Here is a 24,344-nt window from a genome sequence, read left to right on the forward strand (position 1 = left end):
TGAAAACTATGGAAATCATCAGGAGCATCTGAATTCAAAACACCAATGAATATAAATTATGATATTTGCATAGAAATGTGGTAACCCTACAGATATTGGTTAAAATTCAGAAGTAGATGAATAATGAATAAAATGCCAGTTTTAAATTATAAAATAAAAGTGCAATTACTCTTACCTTTTTGGAAAAATCTCACCCTTAGACGTGCTTAATAAGAGATGGGGAACTGGAAATAAACTGAGTGCCAAGGACTTTCAGTCAGTACATCACGTCCCCCCTCTTTTTTTTTAATGTTAAGAAATGACTACCTAATCAGTATCTGTGATAATGATCTGTAATCTTACCAGTGTGAGATTGATGATAAATACCAAGTACTGATTTTTTAATAACATGGAAAATAAATATACAACACATTTTCAGGTAGGAGTCTTCTTAGTCATCCTTAATGTGAAGTCCTTACGGTCCAGCTATAGTAATACAATTCAAGTAAAAATGTTTAAGGTGTCATTTTAATGCAAATAACCTAGCTACACACTTATAAACTATTGGTGCCCAAAGCTCATTTTTATCTAAGGCTCAAATAGTAAGAATGTTTGATATAATTGAGCTCTTGTCTAATTACATAAAGACTAATTTAGAACCTCATTTATTTGGAGAGTCTCTCGCACAGCAAATCCATTTAAAATGACACATAAGAGGAGGTAATTAAAAATTAAAGTTGAAATCAAGATGAAAAAGGCAAGATTGAAGCTCGTTTCCGCGGCTTTGATTAGTTGTGGAGGGCAGTTGAATGGGGGAGGGGTTTAAAAGGCTTTGAAAGAGACAAAGGAAGAGGAGGAGGGGGAGGGCACACAGCTCCCTAAGGCACCAGAGCTTTGTAAAATTTTTCCAATATATATCCAGTTATGAAGTGGATCACATGCAACCAGGAAAGGTGACGTTATTGAGCATGGATGAATATTGAGGATTCCCAGGCACTGGACCTGTTCCCCAAGTTTCCTGTCCTGGAAAGGAATGCTCCTTGCTAATAAGGGGAGGACACAGCATCCAGAGAAGCAGGGCAGCTTACATGTGGCACCTGCCTGTAGCATGCTCTTCTGTACAGCAAGCTCTCGGAGCTGCTTCAGCAATAATACACACACATAATCAAAATGGTCTGATCATGTATTTTATAGTTTGCAAAGGGCTTTTACATACATAATCTCACTTCCTCCTCACACCAACTCAGGAAAGAACAAGTACTTTCACTAAGCCTATTTCACAAGTGGAGAAATTGAGGTCCTGAAAGGTTAGGTAACACATCTGAGGTGTAACACATCCAAGGTGCTAGGACTAGAGGTCAAACGCCTTGACTCCAAATCCCAAACTGCATCATTACCTGCTGGTTGACACTTGATTTTTTTTTTTTAATTTTTAATTTTATTTTATTAAAAAAATTTTTTTTATTACGTTTCTTTATTTTTGAGAGGCAGAGAGAGACAGAACATGAGTGGGGGAGGGGCAGAGTGAGAGGGAGACACAGAATCCGAAGTAGGCTCCAGGCTCTGAGCTGTCAGCCCAGAGCCCGACGCCGGGGCTCAAACCCACGAACCGTGAGATCATGACCTGAGCCAAAGTTGGACACTCAACCGACTGAGCCACCCAGGCACTCCTTTAGTTTTATTTTAAAGAGAGAGAGGGGTGCCTGGTGGCTTAGTAGGTTAAGCATCTGACCCTTGATTTTGTCTCAGGTTATGATCGAGCCCATAACGTTGGGATCATGACCTGAGCCAAAATCAAGAGTTAGATGCTCAACTGACTGAGCCACCCAGACGGCCTGACACTTATTTTTATTTCTAACATTCTTACTAGATCTTTCTTTCTCTTTTCTCCTCCTTCATTTTCCTTTTACCAACCGTACTCTCCGTTTCTTTCATTTTCCTCCCTTCCCTTGACATTTTCTTGCTCATTTCCTCCCATTCCTATTTGTGCCTTGACTCTGCCAGCAATCTCAGAGGCTGCAGCTCAGCCAACCAGACATTCTCACATCTGAACAGTCTGGTGGTGCACTCAGAAAGGCAGAAAGCTTTTCTGTGTCTGAGGTTGTTTCCACTTCTGCAAGATCATTGCCCCCTGATAGCCAGAGTGGAACTTGGGTGGCGGTACCTCAGCTATCACCTGTATTGTGGTTATAAGACTCACTGCTATCCTCTCCTCTTGCTGCATTAAATAGAGTATTTATCTATCTATATCTATATCTATATCTATATCTATATCTATATCTATACAAAAGTTAACAGCCCAGCAGAAGTTGCCTTATCAAGAATTTTGTTGTCATTCTGGGTCATTTAGGTTGACGCATTGTTAGAAACACTCACTAAAAGTCAGCCAGAAAAGTCAGCACAGTGTCCTCTGTGAGACTGTACTTTGACTCCCACCAATAGGAATATCTACTTCCGCTTGTCAGCTACCACATCTTTATGGAATCCCTACCACATGCAGGAATTCAGGATGCAGCGGGTGGCAAGCTGGAAATGATCTCTTCCCTTGTGAAGCTGACAGTCCAGCAGGAACAGGAATGACACACGTTGCCTAAGTGTAATGAGTGCCAGGAGGAATTGTTAGCTGAGCAAATTCAGGGAAACTCACCTAATACCAGGACCTTGAATTAGCAGAGAGAGACAATGAGCTCAGGACAAGATGGTTGCATTTTTTACCCGAGCATATCTGCAGGATGCGACATGACCATGGCTCCTCCCCACGTCTCCTGGTCCCTTCCTGCAGAGTTGTTCCAGGGGGACTAGGATAGGTATGACACATCAGGACAGGGGAAAGGAGCCATGTGAATTTTGCAGTGTGTAGCCTACTCAGCTACCTCACATTACCCATTGTTTGTACCTATTAAGATGGTTATTCAGGCTGTAATATTCATAAAACTCACAAGTTTAAAAGGAATGCCCTGTGAAGTCGGCCTTTTTAATGAGATCCCACCATACATAAATTATTGAGTTCTTGGTAAATAAAACGCAAGGCTGTGATGGAACTTGCCATGTGCACATCTCCTCACAGCCATCCTGTAACGAGATGTCCAGGAAAAGAAAGGGCCGCCAAGTACAAAGCCAGATACACACTTACTGTTGTCCTCAGCAACACGACATCTGCCTCTTGCAAGGAACACGGGATGCAGTTTGCCCACACGTGCCAAGCAGGTCTCCAGTAAAACACCAAGGGGAGGATCCCAAATGAGAAGATGGATCCAGCAAGACAGAGGGTTTTCCGGCAGCCTTGAGTCCGGTAGCCAAATAGCTCCTGGGGAAGAACCAAAGTGAGCCCAAATATTGGTTACGCACAATAAACAGCAAATGAACCAATTGGGATTTTGGTATAAAACTGGGGCAGAGACTGAAGTAGTTGAGGAGAGACTGAGAACATGGAGAAGGATCCCTGACAAAGGAACACAGGATCACAAGCCTCCAGGAAGTCGCCATCAAACTGTGAAACTCCCTTTCTATAATTTGAGCACCTGACTACCCTGTGTCATGCACAATGCTAGATGATATGTTATCTTGTTTAAGTCTTGCCAGCGGCCCCTGAATGGGATAAGATTACCCTCATTCATAAACGATGAGGCTGAGCTCAGAAAGACCTGGCCAAGGCCACCGAGCTAGGAAGTTCTGCTTCCAAGATTCAAACCCAGGTCTGATCCACAGCCTTGACAGGCATGACCATGAGCCTTGTGACAGGAGGACCAGATGACCGCAGCAACGGATGATTCCCTTGGCTGGGACCAGCAACTCCATGGGCAGGACAGAAACGAGCCTTGAGTATAGTGTCGGGATGTGATCAAAGTGTTTGACCCACAAGAGGAGGAATAACTAAGTGTCAAGTGGCTGTCAGGTATTTGGGGTGGAGCTGTGCATTACCACCCTCCTCTCTTATTCAGTAGCAAAAAGAATTTTACAGAGTCGGGGAAAATCCATAGAAACAACATGGGTTATTGAGCTCTTGCCATGAGCTGGGAGGGGATATGAGGCCCCGGATGATACAAATATGAACAAGAGTCTTATACCTCTAATAAAGTTATAATCTGGACAAACTTCCTCCTTTCAAGTAGAGCCTGGGACAGAATGGAAAACCAACCATCTGAAGTTTATGGCCTCAGTCCCACAGTTACATCACACAAAGTCATAGGTATACTTTGCGCTGATTATGATGGCCAAAAGTGTCGAGCATCTTGGTTAGCAGCACATTCTCTGGACCAAGGCACGTTGGATTCAAAGCCTAACTCTGCCACTTACTCGGTGTGACCTTGAGCAAGTTATTTAACCTCTGTGTTCCTCAGTTTGCCATCCGTAAGATGGGGGCGGTGATCATACCCACTTCCCAGGGCTGTGGTGAAAATTAAATGGGTTACTAGGGGTAAGTGCTTATGTAAGCATTTACCGCTGCTGCTGCTTATGCTGCTGCTGCTGCTGCTGCTGCTACCATCTGACCATCTGCCCAGAAGTAGACCCGAAATTCTACCCCTTAGTCTATTGGCATTTAGATCTAAGGATTCCTAGTGTCAATGGCTCTGCCCCTGCTCGGATTGCCTGTTAGGATAACAAGGGTGCTGGAACTTGCAACTTTATTTATTTATTTTTTTTTATGAAATTTATTGACAAATTGGTTTCCATACAACACCCAGTGCTCATCCCAAAAGGTGCCCTCCTCAATACCCATCACCCACCCTCCCCTCCCTCCCACCCCCCATCAACCCTCAGTTTGTTCTCAGTTTTTAACAGTCTCTTATGCTTTGGCTCTCTCCCACTCTAACCTCTTTTTTTTTTTTTTTTTCCTTCCCCTCCCCCATGGGTTCCTGTTAAGTTTCTCAGGATCCACATAAGAGTGAAACCATATGGTATCTGTCTTTCTCTGTATGGCTTATTTCACTTAGCATCACACTCTCCATGGAACTTGCAACTTTAAATCAGCCATCTTCTCTGACTCACCTGATAGAGATTGCATTATCAGAAAAGATTGCATTATCAGATCGTTGGCTGAAAGCTGCTTTCATGTGTAATTTTCGGGTGCCTTCCTCTTATTAGCAAGCAGTGAATGCAGGTGCTGGCTGACTGCCTTAGGTATTGTCCACATTTGGCATGCCTTTGATGAAACATTCACATTAACTCAGAAACATAAGCTCTTGGCTGATTTTGCAAACTAGAATGTCTATCTTGATATGAATCCTCTTTTGTCCCAAACTCCAGCTTTTGCTCTCCAACTGCCAAGTCTGGAATCGTTCTGTCCCCTCATGATTCCTGAAGCAATGCTTCTTTGAGCTCACACTGAGCAGGATCCCAATCCTAAATCCCATACCTGTCCTAAGTCCATCCCATCTAATTTTCCCATGTGCTTTTTTATGTTCCTATACTTTGGAATAGGTCAACTTTCTACCCAATGACCGAGAAATTGTATCATATTTTATGAAGGCTATGTTTAAAAGCTTCTTTATATTGTCAGTCAATTGAGCTACCCCCTCCATGTAATATGTCTGAGTTATGGCAATTCTAGAAGCACAAATCTCCCTGTTAGCATGCATTTTTTTACAGGCTATGCAATGAGAGCCCTCTATAGTTTCCAAAGTAAATTCATGTTCATTATCAAAATAATGTAAGCAGGAATTATTATCTTCAATTTCCAGCTAAGAAAACTGAAGTTTAAAGTTATTATATGTAATAGATATTATTAGCAACTATTATTGGTAACAATGGCAGCAGCTAATATTTTCTGAGTACTTCAAAGTCCATCACAAAGCACTTTCCACCTACTCTCCCATTTAGTTGAAAAAGAAGACAAAATAAGTTTCTCAAAGCGGTAAAGTTCATCAGTAACTCAAAACTAGACCTCCAGTCTAGACCTTTGCAGCATGGGAGGATAATGTAAGTTGGTCATTGCCATTCTAAGGACCTTTTTCACTCTGTCTTGAATTTCAGTTCAATTTAAATAAATAATTTTTAAGGGTCCACCAAAGAGCAGACATGTGCTACACACAGAGATGAATAAGACAATGACTCTATGGGCGCCTGGGTGGCTCAGTCAGTTAAGCAACTGACTTCGGCTCAGGTCATGATCTCACGGTTCGTGGGTTTGAGCCCCACATCGGGCTCTGTGCTGACAGCTCAGAGCCTGGAGCCTGCTTCTGATTCTGTGTCTCCCTCTCTCTCTGCCCCTCCCCCACTTGTGCTCTGTCTCTCTCTCTCAAAAATAAAATGTAAAAAAAAAAAAAATGTAAAAAAAAAAAAAAGACAATGATTCTACTACCAAGGAGGTCATTAGCTTAATGGGAAGAGAGTCACATAAATGATAAGAACAAACAAGGTTAGAGCAATAAAAGGGTTATATAGAGGGATGACTATATAAATTGTCCTCTGAATTGGGTGCTATTAATAAGAACACTGGAACAGCAGAACAGAAGTAGACAGTCAGGCCAGGTGAGTATCCCCTAGTTATACCAGAGTGTTGCTTTATTTTGTTTATTTTTTTACTTGAGAGAGAGAGCGTGCAAGCAGGAAAAAGTGGTAGAGGGAGAGAGAGAGAGAAAGAGAGAGAGAGAGAGAGAGAGAGAGAATCCAAAGGAAGCTCCATACTATCAGCACAGAGCCCAATATGGGGTTCGATCCCATGACCCTGGAATCATGACATGAGCGGAAATCAGGAGTCAGATGCTCAACTGACTGAGCCACCCAGGTACCCCTAGAGCATTGCTTTAAAAGCTTACCTGCTCTCAGTTCTGTGGACACTACAAGATCAGTTCATAGCTCATGGCCAATAATCCATTGGTAGTAGAAAGACTGGAATAATGTGGACAAGGAGTGTTCAATTATTGCTTACTAAAGTGAGTTTAAGGGTGGGAGGGAGGGGAGGGTGGGTGATGGGTATTGAGGAGGGCACCTTTTGGGATGAGCACTGGGTGTTGTATGGAAACCAATTTGACAATAAATTCATATATTGAAAAAAAATAAAGTGAGTTGAATTGTACTGACTTGAGTTGTACTGACTGCAAATTACATTAAAGGGACATTAACAGATACTGGCTTAAAAAATGCAAAAATTAGCATGGTACTGTTTTTTATGATCCCGTAGCGGTTTATTTCCTATGCCATGGAGTGCCTTCCATGTCCCTGAAAATCCTTAAGGGAACCATCCCTGCCACTCTGCACTCCCCCACCCTTACCTCCTACAAAGGGAATCAATCAGCCAAAAAAAAAAAAAAAAAAAGAATATTGAGAAAATGTCAAAAGACTATTACACTCATGGCAGTCAAGATGCATTATGAAATAGCACATTGTCCCTTTCTTCCTCTCCCTTTCTACCCACAGATTCTTCTGTTCTCTCTGTCCCTGAAGATCTAGGTCTTTTGCATTCCTAAGGGCTTAAACTTTGGCTTCCAAGTGTCCAGATCTTCTTCCCTGCAGAACCCCTATACTCAAAAAGTCAAACTTATGCTCCCCAAAGCAATGATTTCAACTACCTCAGCCAACAGAACCCCTTAAAAATCTATAGACCCTGTCCCCAGAAAAATACACACAGATGCATATAAATAATCTTCTCCAAATAGATTCAGGGAGTTCCCACAGTCTGGATAAAACCTGACCTACAAGGTTTATAAGGCTGAATCAAGACTGATCTTTCCAGAGGTTATACTCTGTACTTGTACTTAGGGTTTGACACTAGGTGAGCACTTAATGATTGTAGAGATGTGAAGACAATACTCCTGGAAATGCACACGAGAGCGTGATGTGAGCAGGACATTGGCTGACTTCAAGAAGCCTTGTAGGGTAATGTCATCATCTGGGGGCTCACCAGGTCCTGAGAGTGGCTCTAAGCCCTCTAATCCCAGAGACTGCTAGCAGAACACCTCTCTCCAGGAAGATTCAAGTTCACCAGGTCCCAGAAATTGGTCGGAATGGGAGAATGAGATGTATGTGACAGTCACACGATGAGATGAATATATGGGTAGGTATTAAGACTTTGTTCTCTTCCCAACACCACCATTTTCAGTGTGATTGTCCCGCCAGGGGAGCCGTATGCCAGCATAGTGCTTAAAACGGGCTAAGGACTCTTCTCTGACCATCTCCCACCCTGACTGACATGCCTTCTTTGAACATATTAATTAATTCAATCAAATTACACTCAAATCCCATTAGCCTGGGAGCCATTTATTCTCTTTAAGACAATTTTGCATTTCTTTACTGGCATCATTAAATATTTGAAAGTGTAAGTGATTTTTTTTTTATCTCCCTTAAGATAATCTTTTTCCCTTATTTCCAAATTTGGGATGTGAAGAGAATGTTTCACTGTAATTTTCATGCAACTACAACAAACTATGCTACATGAATGCAATTTACATCACTGCTTATCCCAACCACCAACCCTACCCTATTCCAGTTTTCACCTCAGTAGTTTCTTGCTTGACACCCTTTCATGCAGAAGAATGACTTCCCCAGGCTCCTCTAAGTTCATTTGACTTCTAGATTGAAGCGAAATGCTCTCAACCCGAATTGACCTAATCCGGAAATCTTAAACTGGAGGCTCAAGAAAAATGGCCTGTCGACAGGTTTCTCGCCAGCCTGGTAAGCATTTCTTAAAACTTTATGTTAGTCCCCCAGTCACTTTCACATAAAAATTCTGACTTCTATCTTTTCTTTAAAATAAATCAGAAATTGGGGCGTCTGGGTGGCTCAGTCAGTTAAGTGACCAACTTCAGCTCAGGTCATGATCTCGCGGTCTGTGGGTTCGAGCCCCGCATCAGGCTCTGTGCTGACAGCTCAGAGCGTGGAGCCTGCTTCAGACTCTGTGTCTCCCTCTTTCTCTGCCCCTCTCCTGCTCCTGCTCTTTCTTTCCTTCAAAAATAAACAAACATGAAAAAAAATTTTTTTAATAAATCAGAAATTGTGACAGCACTGTACCCACATTGTACCCAGCACTGGAAGAATCAGCTGGAGAGCACCAAATAACCCAGGAACTATCCCAAAACCATCCAGTGGGAGACAGGGTAAGGCACTGCAGTACATTCATACAATGGGATCTTACACAGCACTTCAGACAAATCAACTCCAGCAACACCCCACAGTATGGCTGACTCCCAGTGACATAACTAGGAAGTGACAAAAGTCAGTGCAAACAATTACATCAATAAAAAGAACATTTTTAAAAAGTTAAAAGCAATGAAATTCAAATGTATTTTTGGGATACACTTAAATAAAAGAAAGTTACATCGAAAGGGAAGTGAGGAATTGATGAAGACATGATATAGGACAATGGTTACCCCTACTGAGGCAAGGTGGGGCCACATTGTGCAATGTAGACTATCATCAAGGTCCTAGCTTTGTTGGGGTGATGGGGTCATCACGTTATTATAAAGAACCGATGGAAAGGCTGAGATAACACAACACAACATAGACAAGTAATGAGAGGGTCTTGGACCATGGTCCCTGCCATGTTTTCTCCTTTCCCGAACACTGAGACCATATGTCAGATGCACTTCTCATCTCCTACTGGGCCTGCTCATCTGAGCTACAACCTCACCCTGTAGGCCAGTGATTCTCAACTAGGAGTGATTCTGTCCCCAGGTGACATTTAGCAATAGCTGGAGAGCTTTTTGGTCACTCTCAACTGAGTGAGAGGTGCTACTGACATAGCTTCTGGGCCCAGGAATATTCCAGAAACATTGTTAAGTATCCCACAACGCAGTTGACATCCTACAGTGCAGAGGACACCGTTGCCCCTCAACCTCCACAGCAAAAACTTTTCTGGCCTCAAACAATGCTCAGGTTGATAAACCACATAGGTATTTGAGTTCCCCCCACCTAACTAACCTAAACAGGTCTTTAGGTCCCAGTACCTACCATGTCCTCCTCAGCACCCAGAGGAGAGCCAGAGGATGTTGATACTGAAATCGATGGTAAAGAAGGATTTGCACTTCATGCCAAGTGGTCACTCAAGACCCATAATGGACTCAGCAGCCCATTTGCAGATGAGGAAACTGAGGTGCTAAGAGAGAATGCAAATTGCCCTTGTGGTCGGCACCTGCCACCCTCCCCAAACAGAGCCACTCTCCCGCTGCCTCATTCTGTGCTGCCATGCCAGCCACAGTCACAGACCCCTTTCCTGCCTCAGGGTCTTCCCATGGCTGGCTACCCCTCATCTGTTTAAGCCTCCTTTAAGTGTGTCCGTCTCAGAGGGGCAGTAGCTAATGTCCTGTATAATGATAAGCCCCTGATCTCACCCACCCTTTATATTTTTTTTTACCATTTTCACAATGTGTACTTGGAATTTTTTGCTTGCTTCTCTAACTCCCTCCTTTCCAGCTCCCACAAGATTTTGAGTTCTATCAGTTTAGGATCCTTTCCAGTTTGTCTCCTCCAGTATGGTTTACCCAGCATCTGGCACATTATCTGCATGTAGTAGGCACTCAGTAAATACATGCTAAATGGATGAATAAGTGAGTGATTGTGCTAAAGGAAAGAGGGAAGGAAGGAAGGAAGGATGGAAGGAAGGAAGGGAGGGAGGGAGGGAAGGAGGAAGGAAGGTCTGGAAGGTAATGAACCCTTACTCTTCTTGTTCCTAGCCCAAGTTTAACTGTAGCCTCTTCTCTGACCCTTTAAAAATTAAACCATTCCATGGTGGGGGGCATAGAGGGGAGAGGAGGAATCATAAACAACCCCAAGATACTGCCCTGCCTTTTGTCATTAGGAAATGTTAACTAGTTTCACTTGCATTACACTCACATCAATCTCTAAGGCTGGCTTTCCTAAACAAGTGCTTTCAGGGGAACCTGGGTGGCTCGGTCCCTTAAGCACCCAACTTCTGAGGCTCAGGTCATGATCTCAAGGTTTGTGAGTTTGAGCCCCTCATTGGGCTCTGTGCTGACAGCTGGGAACCTGGAACCTGCTTTGGATTCTGTGTCTCCATCTCTCTCTCTGCTCCTCCCCTGCTCATGTTCTCTCTCTCTCTCTCTCTCTCTCTCTCTCTCTCTCTGTCTCTCAAAAGTAAATAAACATTAAAAAAATAACATAAACAAGTGCTTTCATTTTTCTTTTTCCATCTTATTGTCTGTCTCTGGGGGTTGAAAAGATGCTAAAGATAAGACTGAGTTTTATGGACTCCTTACCTTCCACAGAGGAAAACCAACATCTTGGGGTGTGTACAACAAACTGATTTGGGCATCTGCTGCCCAGGCTCCTGCTCTGGACCAAAAGGTGTGTGCACAATTACCTGTGAGTGAGCTATGATAATTTCACAGGTTTGGAAATTACTTTACAAAAAAAATTATTTTAGAAATAGATAAAGAGATGTCACTATACTAACTAAAAAAATGACTTTAGAAATAAAGAAAGATATCACTACTTAAGAGCTGAGTCACATTTTCCATTAACAATGTTGACATCCATTGAGTCATGGCAAGCGTGAGCCTTGAGGGGACCCTTTGGGGATCTAAGTGACCTGGCTGCCATTCACTGTCCTCTGACAGACAGCTGGAATGTCAATTTCATTCCCAGCTCTGGAATCTCACTTCTCGCTCATTCCTAGTTTTGGAATGTCATCTCTCTTGCCAATGACTCCCAGTTCTCTTGCCAAAGCATTACCTCACACAACTGCTATGGCACACAGTGGAATGACTCCTGTGTTAGGTGTCAGGCCCCAGAATGGAGGAACTCATCATAGAAATGTTTAGCTGCTACCTCCCAGCATAAAGCCTTCAAGTGTCTTTGCTCAAGTTCAACTCAAATTGCCTACCATGTCTAAGGCCATGGGTAAAGTAGGTCTGCTGAGTATAAATTCCCCACCCTCCAGGGGCTGACAAGGGAGATAATGAATTAAATCAATTAATAATTAATTAATTAAAATATATCTCTGAGCAGAAAACATTAAGCGCCATCTGAAAAACACTGGGAGAAAAATGCCATGAGTTTCAAGTGGTAAGGCGATCCCACTAAGATGATAATTAAGAAGTCATTCCAGGACCTTTGTTCCTTGAGGTTGGACTTGGAGAGAACTGTTGGAATTTCAATACTCAGGAAAGGAGGGTAGGAGAAGAGGCATTCCATGTGGAGGAACCAGCCTTGAGCAAAAGATACGGAGTGTGAAAACAGGGAGTATATTTCAGAACAAGATGTTAGTTTAAGGTGTAACAAGTCAGTGTACTGTGGGGTTACAATTAGCCTAGTCATGTCAGGCCAGATAATTCACTTTGGGATGGAACTTTGGGAATCAGGGATGTGTATTCCACTCCAGCTAGCTGGTGGCCAAAAGTTGCTGAACACTTAAAATCTACACCTCCATTTTTGCCCCTCCCCAACCAGCAAGTGGACCTCTCCTGGCTTCCCTAAAAGGGGGTGTCCTCAGGCCAAGTCAGGGGAAGAGGCTGCTGTCCATGGCCTTTCTAGCTGGGCAGCAATCTGGTTACGGAAACAAAAAGAACAGACATGTGTGGGACATCAGTGTCCTTCAGCTAATCAGGGTTTCTTCTTCTCAGCCCAGGATGCTGCCAGCCTGGGCTGTGGAAACTCCTCTTTGTGACACCAGTTGGCTGGCAGAAAAGCAAAGTGTTCCAGCCATCAGTGGCAGACAGGGTGGGTAACAACCTGCCCCGTCAATAATTGTCCACCTCGCGTGGCTGAAGCTCATGAAAACATAGTTTGTGTAAATAATTTCTATTATGTCCCAGTCACCCTAAATATATATTTTTCCACATTCTGATTTTTAAACATTTTTTTTTAAGTTTATTTCAATTTATCTTGATAGAGAGCATGAGGGGAGGGATGGAGAGAGGGAGAGAGAGAGAGAGACAGAATACCAAGCAGTCTCTGCGCTGTCAGTGAAAAGCCCAGTGCAGGGCTGGAACTCACAAACCATGAGATCATGACCCGAACTGAAATCAAGAGTTGGACACAGACTGAGCCCCCCCAGGCACCCCCGCATTCTGATTTAATCATCAAAACTCTATAACAAAGTTAATTTCAGCGGTGGGAGAGAAATAAGGAAGGCAAGGTTCAAAGAAGTTAAAGAATGTACCTTTCGTCAGCCTTCTGATAGATAACAGAGTCAGGTCCTTCTTACTTAACTCGGCCCCCTCCCCCACCCCACCACGCTCCCCCCCCCCCCCCAGGCTGCTTCTCAGCTGTCTGACATCGTCATCTGGCAGGTGTCATGGGGGACAGGGCTTAACTCTTGCTAATTGCTCACATTTGAGCTATTTGACATAATTGAGGTGCTGCTCAGACACGTTCTTAGGTTCCCCTCAAACAGGTTTTCACAAGCTTCAAACTGCAGAGAGAGGGGAACTAGGCACGAGGGACTCCACCCAGCAACCAGATGGTGGTTTCTGCCAGCAACATCCTAATCTTCTGGTCTGGCAATCTTGGGCAAGAGGCATATTCTAGGTTCTCGTGTGGTGCTCAAATTAAAATGTTTCTGGTGACACCTGAGTGACGTAAGACAAAGCACAGACAGGTCTGTATGTAGGGCTACCATCCTGTCAGGGCAGTCTACTCACTGAACAGTGTAAACACCCAAGACTGGGCAGAGCAGGGGAAAAAGCCACGTGTAAGAAGAACCAAATACTTGAAGTCAAGACCTGGCTTTGCCACTTACTAGTTTTATCATCTGGAAATCATTGTCCCACTTAAAAGTTAAGAACACTTATGCCTCCCTCACAAAACTGTTAGGACACTGAAATGGAATAGCAGTGGTTGGAAACATTATTCAAAACTAGACTGTTGTTATTGTGAGGGCGATTAGACTTAAGGTTAATTGTTAAACCCTCAGGGGTGCCCCAACATATCTGGCCCCTCCTTATCATTGAGATTTTGGCTTCCTTGACCACATGGTCTCAGGAAGTCACCCAATCACTCTGTAGCACATCATCCTATTTTAAACCTCTACAAGCCCTTTATCCCCATTTGATATTTTTATTTAGTTTTTTTTGTGATCTGTTCCTGGCAATATTCCACAAGAGCAGAACTTCTGTCTTTTTCATTGCGGGATCCCTGGCACAGAGTAGAACAGTTCCCAGCACATGATAGGCCCACAAATACTGTTTGAGTGCACAAATGGATCCAATTATATTGTAATTTCTTAGATTGGAATATTTTTAGACTGGTAAACAGAAAAGCCAAAAATGGTAATCATAGACTATTGCAACTTGATGAATCACAGCAAACATCCAGTCAAATATTTTCAGGGAAGAAAGCTGAGGTTTTTTTTTTTTTAATGTTTATTTATTTTGAGAGAGAGCACGAAGGTGAGAGGTGCAGAGAGAGAAGGAGAGATAGAATCCCAAGCAGGCTCCGTGCTATTATTGCAGAGCCCAACTCTCTGTGAGATCATGACCCGTGAGATCATGACCTGAGCCGAAATCAAGAGTCAGATGCTTAACCAACTGAGTCACCTAGGTGCCTCAGGAAGCTGAGATCTTAAGAGACTTCTTAAACCAAGGCATATAGAAAGAGAGCCTAGGAAAAGCAATGATCTCCTTCCAAAGTCAGTCGGACTCCTACTCTTTGATCAATAGACAACTGATCTGGATAATAAATTATATTCCCAAGTATTGTAATATGTCTTTCTCCCCAGGTATGATTATTTGTCACTTACCATAAGATTTTAGAAAAGATCAGAAATGACCCGATCCTGTATTTCTTTCACAATATGGAACTCCCACACCAGCAATGAAGCAAACTCTACTTCCTGGGGAAGGCTGTTCCATTTTCAGATAACCCTACTAATAATTACACCATGTGCCAGACATTGAGCTGGGGCCCAGGTGTACTCTGAGCTCCCTCCCACTTAACACACACGCCCCCACAAAACACTGCCCTTTCAACCAGAACAGCTCCATTTCTACCTGTTCAAACAACATAAAATCAATATAAATATATTGATTGTATCTATATATACACATATATACATATATATCTACATATATATATATATATGACTAAACAAGGGCCTGTGTAGATAAAAACCATTCTAGAAGCATTATATTACCTAGCTTTCTCATTGAGAGGGTCACTACTTTCCATGTAGTGGAAATGAACAGAAAGCATGTGAGAGAACAATGATTACCACCCATTTTTATAATGAGGAACCCTTGCTTCACATTGTTGGCGAGAGAGAAATTGTCAAGACCTCTTTGGAAGGCACTTTGGCATCACATAGTATGGTTAAAGATATGCACACTGTGTGATCCAGCAGTTCTATACGTAAGTATCTTCTCTACAGAAACTTGTGCACCTGTGTACCAAGAGACACAAACAAGGAAAATTCAAAGCTGGAAACAATCTAAAAGTCCACCAACAATAAAATTAACTTTTTAAAAAGTATTTATTTATTTTTTAGAGAGAGAGAGAGAAAGAGACAGAGTGTGAGCAGGGAACGGGCAGAGAGAGAAGGAGACACAGAATCCGAAGCAGGCTCCAGGCTCTGAGCTGCCAGCACAGAGCCCAATGCAGGGCTTGAACCTACGAACTGTAAAATCATGACCTTAGCCGAAGTCGGAAGCTTAAATGACTGAGCCACTCAAGCGCCCCAAAATTAACTTTTTAAAAAGTAAAGTCTTACAATGCTATATTCTGACACCCTGACAATGAATAAACTACAGTTTTGTGCAGCAACATGGATACATCTCACCAATATAATAAGCCGAAGAAGCAAAATACAAAAGAAGATGATCAGTATGATTTCAGTCATCTGAACCTTTAAAATACTGTTATGGGATGCAGACATAGTTAGAAAAAAACATTTTAAAAGGCAAGAAAATGATAATTATACAAGCCACGTGAGAGGTTACTTCTGCATGGGGGTTGGAGGGACAACAGAGATGGGTCCTTGTTAGGGCAGACCCCAGGAGAATCTCTGGAGGGCTAGTGGTGTTCCATTTTCTGACTCAGGCAACGGTCATATGGGTTTTGAATTATTATTAAAGTGGTTGTATGTATTTTTTCACACTCATATGACATTTCAAAAAAAAATGCCATACACTCTCAAATGACTGAGTTCTACTTTTGCCTATAGACATTACACCAATGCTTGTTGGACCCAAAGCAATAAGTTTAACTCTCATCAAGGGTCAGAGCCCACAATTTCACAACCACTGGTGTAGGAAAAAAAAAAGACTGGCTTGGAGATGGGGTTCTCGTCTGAACTGCGGTCCTCTACAACAATCCCTTTTCCCTCTCTGGGCCTCAGTTTCTCCATCTGTCAGAGAGGGGGTTGGATTATATGATCTCCTGAATCCCTCTAAATTTGGATACCTGTAAGTACTGTAACAATAAGAACTTCCCCGATACTAAGTATGTGACAGCTTGCATTCCCCTCATAGGTGCCCCTCTAAGGTCATAAATTCCTTCTACGGAGATGCCTATTTCCACTTCAAAGCTGCCCACGTGGCCCTCACTCAAGCTCTATCATTTGAAAGAAAAATAGAAGATGGTTTTTGTTGCACTATTTGTGCAGATTGGTGCCACCGTACCGTGCAGACCACCTGCTGGAGAACTCAGCCCTCTGGGAAAGGGTGTGTGCCACGTGCAGGAAGCCCCATGCTTGGCTCGGAGAAAGGGGGCTACCATGTCACAGGGTGACTCCCTGGCCACTGCTCCAGATTCACCAACCGAGCAACAGCATTCCCCAGGGTGACAAGACAACTTGATTCATTTCCATAACTGGCAGTCAGAACTGAGCACAGCCTCGGGGAAGGTTTCTCGCGATTCAGTAAGAGGTCACCGTCAAGCCATGATGCATGATTCTGGTTTTGACTGACAGAAAAGGGACTTCCTAACCTGCTGAGGAATTTCAAGCAAATGGACAGATGTGGCAAAAGGCGAAATTAGGGTAAGTAATAGGGAAATGAGTAACTTGGTAAGAATGGAAAATTGTTTGGGAGAATAGTGGGACATAAAGGAGACCAGAATATCTACCTTTTTCTAATATCCTGGGATGTCACACCCAACTGATACAGAGTAATTCGGGACACTAAATGCTGGGCCAGATATTTGTGACATCGTCTTGGGAGGCGTTATGCTTTTATTAATACAGAAGTGGGGCTGGGTCCCACAACCCTGGGATCATGACCTGAGCCGAAATTAAGGGTCAGATGTTTAACTGACTGAGCTGTCCAAGCAACCCCCCAAGCACACTTTAAAGATCAGAAAATAAAAATACCAATGAAAACTTGACATTCCCACAACGCAGAGATCACCACAATTAACAACTTACTGCATATATGTTGTTTCTTTAACCGAAATGAAACCATACTGTAAATGCTCTTATACAGTCTGCTTTTTTCATTCACTGGCCTCCATTTTTTCCAGGTCAGTGATTTTTTTATCTCAACTAATACCCAAACCATATTCAAATTTCACAATATCACACTAATGCTCCCCTCTAACTGGTTTCTCTAAACTGGTTAGGCATTATTCTGTTTCTTAACCTAGATGATGGTTAATAAATGTTCACCTTATAATTATCCACTGATCTGTACAAAAGTATTCGTGCATTTTATATATATATAATATATAATATTAATATATATAAGAATATATTTCACAATAAAAGAGGGGAAAGTTTACACACTCTTATATGAATATCAGTATATTTTGCTCATTCTTTTTTAATCAAGTTCTTTCCCTATCTCATAATAGTTATTCTGCAAGAATTCAAATACTAATAGCTACACTCCCACTAATTTCAAAAACAGCAGACAAATGACCTAAACTTCAGCTGCTTTTTTTTTAATGGGTATATAGTTTTTAGAAATAATAGCATTTGTCCCACCAGGGATGGTGAAAAAAGATCCAAAGTTTTTGTTTATAAAGAACTTAATCATTTCACAATATGTACGTATATCAAATCATTGCATGGAACACCTTGATCTTACACAATGTTGTATGTAATCTCATCTCAATAAAGCTGGGAAAAAATAAAGTCTATGAGTCAGAAAGAAATAGAAACTTAATTTTTGTTTTGTTATTTTGCATTCTAATAAAAACTTCGGTAACTTTGAAGTCGATTTAACTCTAACTTAAACAAAAGAAAGGATTCCCTCAGTACAGTGCTCCCACATCTTTTCCATAATTACATGGAAAATGACACCCATAGTAAAATGACAATATTCGCACAGTGCAGATCAGATAAATAGATGAGGCTACTTAAAACTAGAGAGGATCAATATCCCAACAGTCCTGCAAGAACCCCTGTACTCCACCTCTAGCACCCTAGTGCCATTCATGGCACACCAGTTGGGTAGCCTTGCCTTATCCTATATTTATGGCGAAGCAACCTTTGTCTTCTCTTATTTCCCTTAGTCTAATCAGTCATATCAGGCAAAATAGCACCTAAACTGAGTAGGTCATGTAACTACTCACATTCGTAGAAATACCCTACTCACCAATATGCCTTAATTCAAGCAGGTTTTTTATTTTTGTTTTGCCAAGGCCTGCCCCAACCTTCTTGTTCCCTTGCCCAGCAAAAAATAAATCCTAGCAATCTTTAAAAACACTTTGCAATAAAACTTTCTCTACAAAGCCTCCTCAGTCAAATTAAACTTAAGTTTAAAACCAAACACAAGCGGGACATGTGAGTGGCTCAGTCGGTGAAGTGTCTGACTTCAGCTCAGGTCATGATCTCACGGTTTGTGAGTTCTAGTCCCGTGTCAGGCTCTGTGCTGACAGCTCAGGGCCTGGAGCCTGCTTCAAATTCCGTGTCTCCCTCTCTCTCTCTCTGCCCCTCCCTCACTCATGCTCTGTCTCTCTCTCAAAAATAAATAAACATTAACAAAAATCTTTTTAATAAATAAATACAACCAAACACATTAACCACACACTCCGCCACTGCTTCTACACATCCAGTTATATGACTCAGCAATCTAGGGATTCCCTTTAATATTTTTCTCCTTCTCCGTCCACATCTAATTAGTTCAATGTCTATTGATTATGTCTCCTAGATATTTCTCAAGTTGGTCTCCTCTTCTCCCTTCCTGATACTTCATTAGTTCAACCTGTGCTCACACTAGAATCACCACAAGAGGCATTGTGTCCAGTTTCGTTTCTGTCTACATTGTTTTCCATATTGCTACAGAGTTACCTTTCTAAAACAGACACCTGATTACAATTCCTTACTACAGTGACCAGACATCCCAGTTTGTCCAAGACTGAAGAGTTTCTCAGGATGTGACCTATTAGTGCTAATGCCCAGAAAGTAGTTGGTTACCTACTTAGAACTCTTAAATCCCTTTAGAATGGCATGCAAAGTTCTTCTTAATCTTCCCCACACTATCTTTTCAGCCTCAACTCTCTGTTCTTTGCATCCCACTCCACCACACACACACACACACACACACACACACACACACACACACACCCTGCACATCAGCTTTGCCAAGCAACAGTCAGTTCTCTGAATGGAATGTGCTTTGTTCTTTCCCATGTCAATACCTTTGTACATTGTGTCTCCGTGACTTAGAATGTCCTTCACCCCTAACTGGGCTTGCTGGTAAACTCCTGTTCATGCATCTAGATTCTTTTCAATTGGCACTTTTCCACTGAAGTCTTCCAGGAATTGGCTGTAGCTTCTTTCAGAATCTCGTGTGTTCTGCTGTCATAGCACTAGCCCACTGAAGTCTATCCTCCGCCAGATTTTGAGCCTAGGGCTTTTCTTTGTATATCTAATAGCTAGCACAGGGACTCACACATAGTAAGTGCTTACTAAATGAGGAAGGGAGGAAGGAAGGAAAGAAGGAAACGAGGGAGAAAGAAAGAAAGAAAGAAAGAAAGAAAGAAAGAAAAGAAAAGAAAAGAAAAGAAAAGAAAAGAAAAGAAAAGAAAAGAAAAGAAAAAAGAAGGGAACTGTAGACCAATCTTCCTCAGGAACACAGAAGCAAAAACCCTGAACAAACACTAACACATAGAATGCAGCAATATGTTAAAAGAATTACACACCATTACCAAGTAGGATTTATTCCAGGGATATAAAGCTACTTTAACACTCAAAAATCAATGTGATCCACCATCTTAACAGATTAAAAAAAAAAAAAACACATGACCAGAGGCGCCTAGGTGGCTCAGTCGGTTGAGTGTCCGACTTCAGCTCAAGTCATGATCTCACAGTCTGTGAGTTCGAGCCCCACATCAGGCTCTGTGCTGACAACTCAGAGCCTGGAGCCTGTTTTGGATTCTGTGTCTCCCTCTGTCTCTGCCCTTCCCCTGCTCATGCTCTGTCTCTCTCTGTCTCAAAAATAAATAAAAACATTAAAAAATTTTTTTAAATACAAACCACATGATCATATCAATTGGCATGGAAAAAACTTTTGACAAAATTTTACAACCATTCATGATAAAATTCTCAGGGAATTAGAAATGAAAACTAACTTCCTCACCTTGATACAAAGCATCTTTAAAAACACGTAGGTAACTATATGTAATGATGAAACAGTGAATGTTCTCCCAGTGAGATTAGGAACAAGATGAAAATGTCTCCTCTTACTGCTCATACTCAACATAAGAAGTTGTAGCTAGAGAAGAAAAAGAAACAAACAGCATAAAGATTTAAAACAGTTTCCAAGGGCACCTGGGTGGCTCAGTTGGTTAAGTGGCTGACTTCGGCTCAGGTCTCACAGTTCCTGGGTTTGAGCCCCGCGTCGGGCTCTCTGCTGACAGCTGGGAGGCTGCAGCCTGGAGCCTGCTTCGGATTCTGTGTCTCCCTCTCTCTCTGCCCCGCCCCTGCTCAGGCTCTCCCTCCCTCTCTCTCTCTCTCTCTTTCTCTCTCTCTCTCAAAAAATAAAAAATAAAAAAATAATTAAGTAATTAAAAAAATAATAAAATAAAACTGTTTCTACCTGCATGTGATATATGTTTTTATATGAAAATCCCAAGGAATCTACAAAAAAAAAAACAAAAAACTCCTCCTAGAAGGTTATAAGATACAAGATAAACTTATAAAAATCAATTAATTATATTTCTATAACCTAGTAATAAACATTGAATACTAAAATTTGAAATGCAAGACTATTTACAATCTCTCAAAAAAAATGAAATACTTAGGTATAAATCTCATGAAACACATACAAGACTTGCATGTTGAAAACTACAAAATGCTGATAAGAGAAATCAAAGAAACTTCTAAATAAATGGACTGACTTATCATGTCCATGGTATGGGAAACTTAACATTGTAAAGATTTAATTATTTTTTGAAGTTTATTTATTTATTTTGAGAGAGAGAGGTGAGAGAGGGCCAGAGAGAGAGGGAAAGAAAGAATCACAGGGAGGCTCCACACTCAGCACAGAGCCCAACATGGGGCCCAATCCCATGACCATGAGATCATGACCTGAGCCACAATCAAGAGTTGGATGCTTAACCAACTGGATGACCCCAGTACCCCTATATAGTAGAGATTTTAATTCTCCTCAAACTAATATACAGATTTACACAATTCCTATCAAAATCTCAGTAAAATGTATGTTGATATGAACAAAGTTATTCTACAATTTATTTGTAAAGGCAAATGAACTATAATAGCTAAAACAATTTTGAAAAAATGAGAATTAAGTGGAAACAGGTCTACCTGATTTTAAAAATTATTTTATACTTCCTTAATCAAGACTGTGTAGCACTGACACATTGATCAATGGAACAGAATAAAAACCAAGAAATAGACCTACATAACTCTGCCCAACTGATTTTTGATAAATGTGCAAAAGCAATTTAATGAAGAAAAAATAGACTTTTCAACAAATGGCACTGGAGTAATTGGATATCCATAGGCAAAACAATGAACCTCAATCTAAATTTTATACCTTATACAAAAACTAATTCACAGTGGATCACACACTTAAATATAAAACATAAAGTTTTAAGAAAAAAAAGTAGGAAACAACCTAGGTACATAGGGCTAGGCAAAGAGTTCTTAGACCTGACATCCAAAGCACTATCCACAAAAGAAAATATTTATAAATTAGATTTCATAAAAATTTTAAACTTTTGCTCTGCAAAAGATCCTGTTAAGAGGAGAAAAAGAAAAGCTATTGACTGGGAGAAAATATTTGCAAACTACATATTCGATAGAGGACTAGTATCTAGAATACATAAAGAACTCTCAAACTCAACAGTAAAATACCAAACAACTCAATTACATAATGGACAAAAAAACATGAAAATACACATGGCAAGTAAGCACACAAAAAGATGTTCAAAATCATTAGCTATTAAGAAAATTCAAATTGAAACCACAATGAGATATTACTATAGCTATATATAGAATGGTTAGAGATAAGCGGTCAAAATGATTAAAGATTTGAAGAACCAGGATGACTCATACATTGCTGGTGGGAATGTAAATAGTACAACCACACTGGAAAACAGTTTGGTAGTTTCTTTAAAAGCTAAACATATAAACACCTTGCAACCTAGCAGTTGCTCTCCTGAGAGTTTATCCCTGAAAAATAAAAACTTATGTTCACATAAAAACCTATTCACAAATGTTTAGAGTAATTTTATTCATAATAGCCAAATATCGGAAATAGCTACGATGTCCTTCAATGGATGAATGGTTAAATAAACCAGGGCACCATGGAATATCATGGAAAACTACTGAGCAATAAAACAGAATAAACTATTGATACACACAACGATTTAGATCAATCTCCAGGGAATTATGCTGAGTAAAAAAGCCAATCCTAAAGTTCACATACTGTATGATTATATTATAGAACATTCTTGAAATTATAGAAACAGAAGCAGAATAGTGGTTGCCAGGACTAAAGGAGTCCGTGTGGATGGGGAAAAAAAATGGATGTGGTTATAAAAAGACAAAATGAAGGATGCTTGTGGTGATGGAAATGTTCTGTACCTTGCCCTATCAGCATGAATTCCTTGATTGTGACATTTTACTTTAGTTTTACAAGATATTACCAATGGAGAAAAATGGGTAAAGTGTACACAGAATCTCTATGTAGTATTTCTTGCAAACGTATATATATGAATCTACAATTATTGTTACAAAAGAATTTTTTTTAAATGAATGTGTTGGACTAGATTCTCTTTGAGTGATTTTCTATATCTGAAATTCCATGATTTGGGGGAACCTAAGGATCCACTGGCTCTTGGTTATAAATGACTGTACTATTTCCAACAGGTGATGCTTCTTATAGATCTGGACACCAATGTTCATGCTGGTAAGCAAGGGTCTGGGCAACCTCAAAATGAAGATATAGGTATGTAGCTACATTAGACAGATCCTACAGATCTAGATCTATTTAGAGATGGTGGGTGGGGGTGGGGAAGGAAGCCAGGCAAGGGGAACTCCTCACACAAAATGAATGGTTAATGGAAAAATCCATATCAGAAAGAACCCAGGCTTCCAAACAGAGTACTTTCCACCACAGCAGTTTGTAAATATCTATTGACCACACTGACAGCCAGTCCAGATCCTTAAATACCACCAGCCCAAAACTTTCCAGACCTTAACTAAACCATCACTGGTATATGAGAAAACTTGGACAACCCTAACAAGTAGCATTTTACCATGGCAATAAAGAAAGAGTTTTGTTTTGTTTTGTTTTTCTTTAATGACATCAGGAGCGCCTGGGTGGCTCAGCTGGTTAAGCCACCGACTCTTGATTCTGGCTCAGGTCATTATCTCACCGTCATGAGGTGGAGCCCTGCGTCAGCTTTGTGCTCTGCATGGAGCCTACTTAAGATTCTCTCTCTTCCCCTCTGCCTCTTCCCCACACGTGTGTGTTAAATAAATAAATAAATAAAAATAAGGTCAGAAAAAAATAAAAGCGATCAGAAGGACAAGAGTAGGGTCAGCAAAGTTCTTCTGTAAAGTAACACACGGGAAATATTTTCAGCCTTGTAAGCCTCGTGGTCTCTCTGACAAGCATTCAGTTCTGCCTTTGTGGTACAACAGCAATCAGAGACAATCTGCAAACAAATGCAGGCGGCTGTTTTCCAACAAAACTTTATTTTCAAATAAGTTAGTGGGCCTGATTTCACCCACAGTCAATAGTTTGTGGTCCCCTGCCATAGAGAAACAACGGAAACATTTGGTTTTTGCGCCTATCGTAATGGTATTTACCTAATGAGGTTACCGTGAATAAAGTATCACATCGAAGTGCGTAGCAATGGGCATAGGACTAGTAAATAGTCCACAAATGTTAGAAAAGTACATCGTCCCTGGGGTAATGAAATATTCCACTTTTATTTGCATATTCTCGCTATTTTTTAATTGGCCAATGAATTTACTCACAGGTACTCTGTATGTAATTATTTCAATAATGTTAAAACCCAAAAAAAAATTGTTTTCCTGTTCTGGGAGCTTATGCAAAAGT

The 24,344-nt window shown here is 41.1% G+C and overlaps 1 protein-coding gene across 1 annotated transcript in view; it reads right to left on the reverse strand.

Annotated features, from left to right (window-relative positions):
- Positions 1-24,344, reverse strand: part of ATP13A4 (ATPase 13A4) — a 98,051-nt gene that overhangs the window by 32,035 nt on the left and 41,672 nt on the right. The window contains exon 3 of the mRNA XM_032594584.1: positions 3,113-3,286. The gene's annotated coding sequence lies outside the window, so the exon portion shown is untranslated. The remainder of the gene's footprint in view (positions 1-3,112; positions 3,287-24,344) is intronic.

This window comes from Lynx canadensis, chromosome C2, assembly GCF_007474595.2.
Source record: "Lynx canadensis isolate LIC74 chromosome C2, mLynCan4.pri.v2, whole genome shotgun sequence".
Classification (NCBI taxonomy): domain Eukaryota; kingdom Metazoa; phylum Chordata; class Mammalia; order Carnivora; family Felidae; genus Lynx; species Lynx canadensis.